Genomic DNA, 9,404 nt, shown 5'->3' on the forward strand with positions numbered 1-9,404 from the left:
GATGTTGACACTTGCTACGAAGTCACAGACAGCTTCTTGGAAGATGTGAGGTCCAATGGCAATGGGGATGATAGGTCTCCCTGGATTGCTCTTCTTGTCGGGTAGATAATAATCTATCCACCTTCCCGTCGATGGCTTCGTGTAGTAGTAAGCTTAAGGTTACCTTGGTAGTTACTTTGGTAGTTTGGCCTCTGTTGCTAATTCCATCCTTGATTTTGTTGAGGACGATAGTAGTTGTTGACAAAGTTCACATCCTCATGAATTTTAGGGCAGTTGTTCACTGAATGCCCAGTGTTTTCACACTCTTCACATGTCATGTGGGAATCATGAATGTACATTACTTCTTTCTTCTCATTAGCTCGTTCTTTGAGCTTCTTCATCAACAGGTCCAACTTGGCAGACAGCATGTCTACCTCCTTGAGTTGATGCATACCTCCACCCCTCTTGTGGGTCTAAACTCGTTCTTCATTCCAACCTTGGTTGGAGGCCATCTTCTCCATGAGAGTTATCATAGCTGGAAGTGTGAGTGATAGGAAAGCACCTCCAGCAGCAGCATCCATAGTCTCACGGGTACTGTTGGTCAACCCATGGTAGAATATCTGCATAAGTAGCCAATTTTCCATCCCATGATGGGGACATTCTACAATGTAGTCTTGAAAGTGTTCCCATGCCTCAAGAATAGATTCATCATGTTGTTGCTAAAAACTTGAAATTCTCTCACGCAAAGCATTGATCTTACACGTGGGAAAGAACTTTGCTAGGAAGGCAGTGGAGCAGTTATCCCATGTAGTATTTCTATCTTTTGGCGTAGAACCACTGCTTCGCCTTCCCCAAAAGTGAGAATGGGAAGAGGTGAAGTAGTATGGCATCCTTGGTTACTCCTTTAATGGTGAAAGTGCTACAGATCTCCAAGAAGTGTTGGAGATGTGCACTTGCATCTTCATGTGCCTTTCCACAAAACTAGCTAGCTTGCACCATGTTGATGAGAGTTGGCTTGAGCTTGAATCCATTGTCTCCAACATTGACATTGGGTCCAGTACGGATGTTGGCTGTGGTTGGAGCAGAGAATTCACAAAGAGTCTTGTTAGCCATGGCTTCAAATTCTAGTGTTAAGCTTTGCCTTGTCCGGTTGTCTTCTGATTCTAAGGCTAGGACTTTCTTGAGTTTGGCTCTAGTTCTCCTGATTAATGCTTTGTGATCTTGAATGTAGTTTGTCGAAAGGTTAAAACTGATCATACATTACCCTGCATAAGATACATAAGTAGACAAAACAAGGGAAATCCTGCTTGAGCAGATGTCAGTGGTTTATCTCGATCACATCAAATAGCATACGTTTATCAATACTTCCTTTGTCTAGCTACCTTCCCTGGCAACAGCGCCAGAAATGCTTGTTGGTATTTATTAACTTATCACTTATTTTAGTAGCCTCCTATTAATTACCTACATCTCCTAACATTACTTTACTAGGTTGTCATCCCTAGTGATGCTTGTTGGTACTGCCTAGCATCACTACTAGAATGATACTTAGTAGTTCTTTACCGTTTTATGTGACTAGAAAGAATATAATGATATACGAATGAAAAGGAATCTATAAGCACACAGATAATTATATCATTGTAGCACTTCACCCGAGAGTATTCCAGGTATAGTTATTTATATTTTACCACAGGGAAGGTCTAGCATGGACAAGTATTGATAACTTATACAATTGATAGAGAAGTAAACCATAACCAATATTCTACTCATAACAGGGGTAAGTCATAGGATAAGATATATATATGGTAAGTATTGATCATAAATAATGATAAATCACTTAGAGTACTCCTTTCTATGGCATTAGCATGGTCAGGCATTAATGGAGACAATTAATAGACAGTGGGGTGAGAGACAGAATCCCATAGGCCATGATAACGGGCCATGAAACGATTCTCGCTAACCAATAGATCTACTCAAGATCGAACATGCCTTAACCGCACGCTATGCACGATTAAGATTGATAAAAAATAGCTGATAAAACATAACTTATCGTTTAAGGTGTAGATTAGATCAACTTTAGATTAGCAAACGATGGGTTAAATAAGATATAAGGCTGATCCAGATCAATCTCAATCGGGTAGAGTGATATTGCTATAATTAGATAAACGATGAAAGCAATAAGCAATATCGGTAACTTAATGAATCTACCAAAGACTGTCATCCTAAGGTAGAGCTGATAACTTAACCTTGATCTAGTTCAAGCAGTGGGGTGTGAGGCAAAATCACACAGACCATACTTGAACTAGGCAAGAGTCGATAACTAGCCTATACCAGAGTCATAGTGGGGGTCGACCGAATCAATGCAGCCATACGAATAGAGGTATAAACCATAACGGTACTTACAGACAAGCAGTGAAGGTTGATCGGATCGATGCAGCCGTACTCGCTGAAGAACTCGTCGAGATCTACTCTACTCGTACTCCTAAGGGGTGGCCGAAGCTGAAAAAAGTAATTGACTTGTATTTGATTGATTGTTGTCTTCTACAATAGCCGGGGTTTGGTATTTATACCCGGAGCCTAAAATGAATCCAACTCGAGTATGACTCAATACAATTCTTTGGTATAAAGGAAATATTCCTATTTTAAGATAACTTGTACTCTAATCTTTCCCCTTTTGTAGAGTCCGATATGTATCTTCTTGGCGCCAATCATACCCTGTCATCATTATCTGCTGACATCATTCGGAGAGAATCGATCTAGTGTCGCATTTGATCCAGCAGGTATCAATCTTTACTCTATAGACTCCTTGATTGGCATAATCCTAGAAGCCTACGAGTTCCCACGCTATTTTCCCAAATTTTGGTGTACACACATGCCCCCCAATTTTGGGATAAAATTATTTTATCCTGAAATTCCGGTTCACTGGTTTACCACGCCGCAGCTGCACCATCCGAGATATACGCACGACTCCCGACTCCCCGCCCCGAGTTCTATATAACATCCCAACAATATATCTTGCAACTGACTTGGCCTATTTGCTTTCTCCTTTCTTCTTAAGCCAACTTGAAATAGCCGACGCCGTCATCACCGAGGCCTCAAACCCTAGCCGATCATCTGTTCCAGTCAAGCCATCGTCCAAGCGATCCTCGCTAGATCCAAACCAATTTTTGACCGCGATGGCGACTGTCGACCATGTCCTAACCCCAAGTTTCCATTTTCTGAGTATCGGCCGCCACCCCATATCTTCTTTCTTTCTGAATTTATTTTACCCGATTTCTAGGAAATGAGGAACGAGATCTTGATTCCATCAGCTGCCGTCCCTAATGCTTACTTTCTTGGGCCTATGGGTGATTCTGATCCATCTGATTTTATTCGTCAAGAAACCTACCAGATCCCCTTTAAATAGTCTGTAGTGGATTCATCCTCTTGAACCAATGCTTAACACTTTCGTTGTCCAAAATGGAGAGGAATGATTCACTCTTGATTTCTGCTTCTTATTTATGGTCTAATGCTCTGAATGCTTTCATTTTTTATCACGGCCCAATGACCATCACTCTAGCCGACGTATACATGTTGATCGGCCTTAGGATTACTGGATTGGTGCAACCTTATGAGTATTTGAGTGCTGGTTCCAAGAGATTGGCCAAGATAGCAGACTATACTAGATGAGCAAGTTACATTCTGAATCATATTGAAGATGGACCAATCGTCAGTGAAAGGGAGTATGTGGCCTTTCTAAACATGTGGTTGGAAAGATTCATTTTCTATGGGTCATCTTGTGGTCCAACCTATAATCACAAACTTATGGTGGGGCACCTAGCATTAGGCAAGAATATCCCTCTCGGAAAATATCTGCTAGGAGCTGCTTATCATCTGATGTACCAAGTGGCTGCCCAACTATTGAAGAATGAATCGATGCAGACTATCAGCGGTCCTTGGTGGCTGATATAATTGTGGCTCAATTTGTACATGCACAAGACTGTAAAGCCTGACCTTAGAAACTTGAGCTTTCCTTCCTCTAATTTTAGTGAGGAATATAGAGGCAAAGAAGGAAGAACTCGACGGTGTACAAACTATGGTGAGGCTGCATCAGCCATAATAATCAACTTTGATGTTGGCTATCTCTTCAAAAAATTTCAGAGCGTTTGATGTGGCCGTCTTGACCTGGCTACCTTATAATGAGGAGGATGAACTAACTTTTTCTTTCAGATTCTGATTTGAATCCGGCTGTTCGGACGAAACAGCGGCTGCGATCTTTAATTCTTTTATTAAGTCCTGTGTTCTTCCAGCCGAATTTTGTCATGGTCATGGTAAAATGATTAAAGGCTCCTCCATCCTAGGCAATCCTCCAACCTATGAATTTTACAACCCTTCATTTGTGGCCTGTCAGTTCAGCCTCGGTCAACTCCCCCCTTGTCTGTTCTTCAAGAACACCCTGAAGCCGAGGGAAGATATCTATGATGTGCTAGAAGCTTCTAGAGTCTTCCAATTGGGATTAGATCTTCCTTTCTTTTCCTTACATGACTGGGTCAGGGCCAGCTTTTCTTCCAATCGCTTTGAATCCTGGTGGCAAGAATGGCATTCCCATCTCTTCTGTGCGCCGGTCTGCCCTCAATGCATAGCTCTGGACGGGGAATTTGCTTTTGATAGTGAGGTAATCCCTTCATTCTCTTTTTGGAGAAATTACTTGGTGAATCTTCTTGCCAACTACCCTAACTAACCCTTTTAGGATATTGAATTCGAGCCTCCAAGCCAGGATAGGAGAGGGCGTTCGATAGATTACTAGCCATCATGCCCAATTTCAAGGATGGGATCAATCGCACCTTCTTTAAAGAAGTTGATGGGAACCCATGCTGCTCCCATGATCATGACATGTCAATCTCCAAAGCACAAAGTGATTCCAGGGGCAACTCAGAAAGCCACTACTAGAAAAAGACTCCATAGTATAAGACCATCAGCTGCTCAGGTGAACGATTCACACTCTCCTCAAACTGATGTTCAATTTTTTTATCCCAATTTCTTCACAGTTATCGAGCATCGCATCTCAGTCTGCTTTGGGCGTGGGACAGTTATCTCAGGCACTTGATCCACCACCAACCGAACCTTCATCCAAGGAGAAGTCGATTTTAGTAGAGGCACCCAATGCTTTCTCAATGGCAGAAAATGTGAGTTTTATCCTTGATTTTCCGTTAACTTTTTGATTTACCTGGTTTTCCAACCTTTATTTAATCATTTGTCATGCTAGACATCTTCTGAGGAAATACCTGTGCAAGAGCAGGGGCCTGGCAGTTCTCCTATTGACAATGATCCTGTTGATGCTGGGAACAGTCCTATTGTTGATACTCATATTGTTGATTCCCCAATTCGGCATACACCTGATGGTAAGGAAATCGTGTGCTCGGCCTATTCCTCTGCAATAAACACAAATAAAAATCTCCCCTTGCCATTGTAGATATCAGCGCTAGAAATCTAGAGCCGATTCAACCAGATGTTATTGGTGCATCACCAGCTGCTCCCCCTCTTCTGATAGAGGCTACTATAAAGAAGGTATTGTATCTTTTCACCATCCATTTTGCGGCAAACTGATTCAAACCTTTTAATCAAGATTTCCCCTATATATAGGCACTTGATCTTCCAGCACAGAGTTGTTCTTTCAATCTTGAGGAGTATTTTGATGAAGATGAAATCAGATCATTAGCCACTTCCTCTGCTGAATCCTTGCCAGAGGAGACCAGAAATCGGCTAAAAGATATACTGCCTTTATCTTGATAGTTCCCCCTTTTCTATGATCATCAGCCCTGACGATGCAGTTGGAGTCTCTCCAACTGGCGGCAAACATGGTTGTTGATGCCATCAATGCCCACGGTTCCCTTATCAATGCTTGTCTCCATGATGTTTTGGCCTGTGTTTGGGAGATTGCCCTCCATGGTGTTCATCATGGTGCGGCGGCGGCGCTGACCGTGGCACAAGTTGAGACTAGGTATGAACTCCACGCCATGGAGACTGGTTTCCCATTGGGTGATGGCCCTAAAGAACATGAGGACCTGCTGGAAGAGTTCGTCATGGTAGCAGAGGCCATAGTGGACATCACACCTGCTTAAGATGTAGTGAACAAGGTCTTTGATTATTTTGTACTTAGGGTAATCTTATGCACAAAAGACTCCTGTTCTTTTCACAAATATGTTTCAATGCGACGCCTTCACACACGACTGTGAATGTTTCTTGCTCTTTATTTTTTTTGCTCTATAGGCGATATATATCGTATCGGCTTTTACTGTCTTTGAAGATTTTTACTTTTTGAACTAGACGTGATACCCTCCTGTTACCGGCTATTAGAGCCAAGAATAAATCGGCTATCAAATTCAGATGTCAGGATAACATCTCTTCATGCATTTTTCATTCAAAAGTCGAGCGATTAACCAACTCAGGTCAAGCATCCTATTAAATGAAATAGAACTTCTCTTAAGAAATCCATTAACTCTGAATCGCCCTTACACTTTAATTCAGCATTCACATACGTCGGCCAAAACCCATTCCTAAAACTCAATGTTTATTTTTTCTTAAATCAATGGCTGACGCGATGCCACGATTACTAATTAAAACAAACTTTCAGAGCCGATTGCTTGAACCAGCTGTTGGCCTTCATTATTAATCCTAAGGAAGCCTCCTTCCCATATTTTGCTAGAAAGGCATTTGAAGTCTCCTAATTCCCAAAACACTGGATCGGCTATTACGATACTCACAGACTCATCAGCGTGAACCATCCTGACATCATCCTCATGCCATTGAATCAAACATTGATGCATGGTTGATGGCATGCAATAGTTTGCGTGAATCCAGTCATAACCAAGGAGTAAACTGTATGAGTCTTTTCCATCAATGACAAAGAACGTGGTGAGCAGAGTTTTACTCCTAATTGTCAACTCGACGTTTATTGCCCCCTGGGTCTTAGATGTATTCCCTCTGAAGTCTCTAAGCATCATGTCGGTCTCAAGCAAATCTCTTAGTCCCTTGCCAAGCTTACGAAAAGTAGTGTAAGGCATAAGATTGACAGAAGCATCTCCATCCACTAACATTTTGTTCATCAGCTTCCCATCAACAAAACCTTTCATGTATAAAGCCTTCAAGTGCCGATGTTTGACTGGCTTATCAAATATCGCTTGGTGGGTAACCGTCAACTTGGCAACCATCTCTTCATACTCTGATTCATTGAAGTCTGAGTAAACTTCCTGATCTGTTGGAGCTCTAAATTCTAATGGCAATAGAAAAACCATTTGGATATTAGCCGATGGTTGCTTCTTATTAGCTATTTGCTTGGTACACCACACTTGAGTTTTACCGGATAGCTGAGTCTGCTCTATCTTCTTATTCCTTAGGCGTTGCACTCTTCTCTTTTGGCTTCTTGTTAAACCTCTAGGGCACCATTGGCCTTCCTGCCAAACATGTTCCCTCTGGTTGCTTCCTTCTTCATGATCAGCCAGTCTTGGTCAACAACTCTTTTTCCCAGCCGATCCTAAATATTTTATTTTTTAAGCGCTGATCCATGTTATTATGATGATATGCATCCTGAGCATGGATAGACTGGCGGTTGACTTGAGATTGCCTAAACTCCTAATATTGATTGCTGCATTCTAGACAGTTATGTCTAGTAGGCAATTTCAAACCTTCATTCCAGCAATACCTGAAGAAAGGACAATTCTAGTGCGATTCGGCTTGCTTCTTTTCATACCTCTCTTCTTCCAGTTGATGCTAGTATTCTTGATCCTTTTGTCACTACCACTTGTTTAACAGGATCCGAGATGTGACTCGCGGCTTTATTGCTCCATCCTTTGACGTTTCCCCCTGTTCATATCGGCTCCTCTGCTGATTACGACGTTTTCTAATCTCTCTATATTCATCAGCTGATATTTGCATTTTGGGATCAACTGTTCTCGTTTCTCTCGATTTGGCTGATGTTAGGACCTTAGTTTTTCCTTTGAATAGCCCAACATCAACCATATTTTGATCTCCTGGGAAAGGATTATCATCCACCTTCATCTTCCGAGGTGTATCAAACTTAAGCCTCCCTTGCTAAATAGCTCTCTGTATATGCTACCGGAAAATTCTACATTCATTGGTGGAATAAGAAGTAGCATTATGGAACTTGCAGAACTTCTTATTCTTCAACTGTTTAGGAGGCAACATAATATGATTGTCCAGCAATTTGATCTGGCCCTTCTCAAGTAAGAAGTCAAAGAGCTTGTCCGATTTTGTGATATCAAAGTCATAGCTCTCCTCGACTCCTCTTCCCCAAGGATTTGGCACCATTAAATATCTTCTTGCCCTAATTCCATTCAGCTGCAACAACCTCCTCCTCTTCATCTTCACAGCCATCATCTACTGAGTATGGATCGTAAGCTTCGGCTACGGTGGCACTCTTCTGGAATTGGATATCTCTGCGCATACTCTAGAATTAGATATTGAGCGCTGCTACTCGTTGAGCCAATTGACCCAAGTTGTCAAATTCTTGTCCTAGCAGCTTTTCTTTCCACATTGGCAACATTCCTTAGATAGCTAAAGTAGCTAGCCGATCATCGGCCAAGTTCAATGAAAAGCACAAGTTCCTAGTCTCCCGGAATCTCTGAAGAAACTCGACGTCCGATTCATTAGTCCTCTGTCTCATGGTTGTTAAATCGGTTATCTTCTTTTCTCTAGTCCTAGTGTAAAAATATGTATGAAACTTCTTTTCTAGGATAGCCCAATTGGCAATGGAGTTGACTGGTAGTGACAAAAACCAAGTGAAGGCTGGCCCTGACAGGGATAAGGAGAAGAAAGGAACTCGATGGGCATCCTCAACTAACGCTTTGCCCAATTGTGTAAGATATCGACTGACATGTTCTATTGTGCTTGTACTATCTTGATTGGTGAACTTGGAGAACTCTGGGAGCCTGTAATTTGTAGGAAGAGCGACCAAATCATACCATTCTGGATATGGGCGTTTGTATGAAAAGGTCAGCCCCTTTGGCTTTAGACCGAACTGATTCTTCATCATCTCGGTCACCTTCAGCAGCAACTCATCAGCTTGCGGATTTGGGTTTCTCGGTACTTGCTGACCCATCTGTGGATTGAAATCCCGCGTGCCTTGATATCCTGGATTTGGCATCATGTGGAGGGTGTTATAATCCGTGCCATAGTGATAGCCTTGTGGAATCTCAATCTGTTGGGTCCTTTGTTGGCTTGCTACTTGAAGTCTCTGATTATAGACATAAGGATCTATATCTCTATGGATCCTTTGAATGGATGGTGCTATTTTTTGAGCCGATGACGGTATGTGGCCTGATGTGCCAAAATTGATCACCTGATTCTGACTTTGCCCCGCCGGCTATTGCACATGTTGTATTGACGGTCTAGGATTGTACTGTATCTGATTCATAGTAGTGCCTAGAGTT

The 9,404-nt window shown here is 42.1% G+C and overlaps 1 non-coding gene across 1 annotated transcript; it reads left to right on the forward strand.

Moving 5' to 3' along the window:
* The first annotated feature begins 621 nt into the window (after positions 1-621).
* Positions 622-730, forward strand: LOC136461992 (small nucleolar RNA R71). The gene has a single exon (XR_010760523.1). It is a non-coding gene; the product is annotated as a small nucleolar RNA R71 (small nucleolar RNA).
* The last annotated feature ends 8,674 nt before the right edge of the window (positions 731-9,404 follow it).

This window comes from Miscanthus floridulus, chromosome 6 (assembly GCF_019320115.1).
Source record: "Miscanthus floridulus cultivar M001 chromosome 6, ASM1932011v1, whole genome shotgun sequence".
In the NCBI taxonomy this organism is placed as follows: Eukaryota; Viridiplantae; Streptophyta; class Magnoliopsida; order Poales; family Poaceae; genus Miscanthus; species Miscanthus floridulus.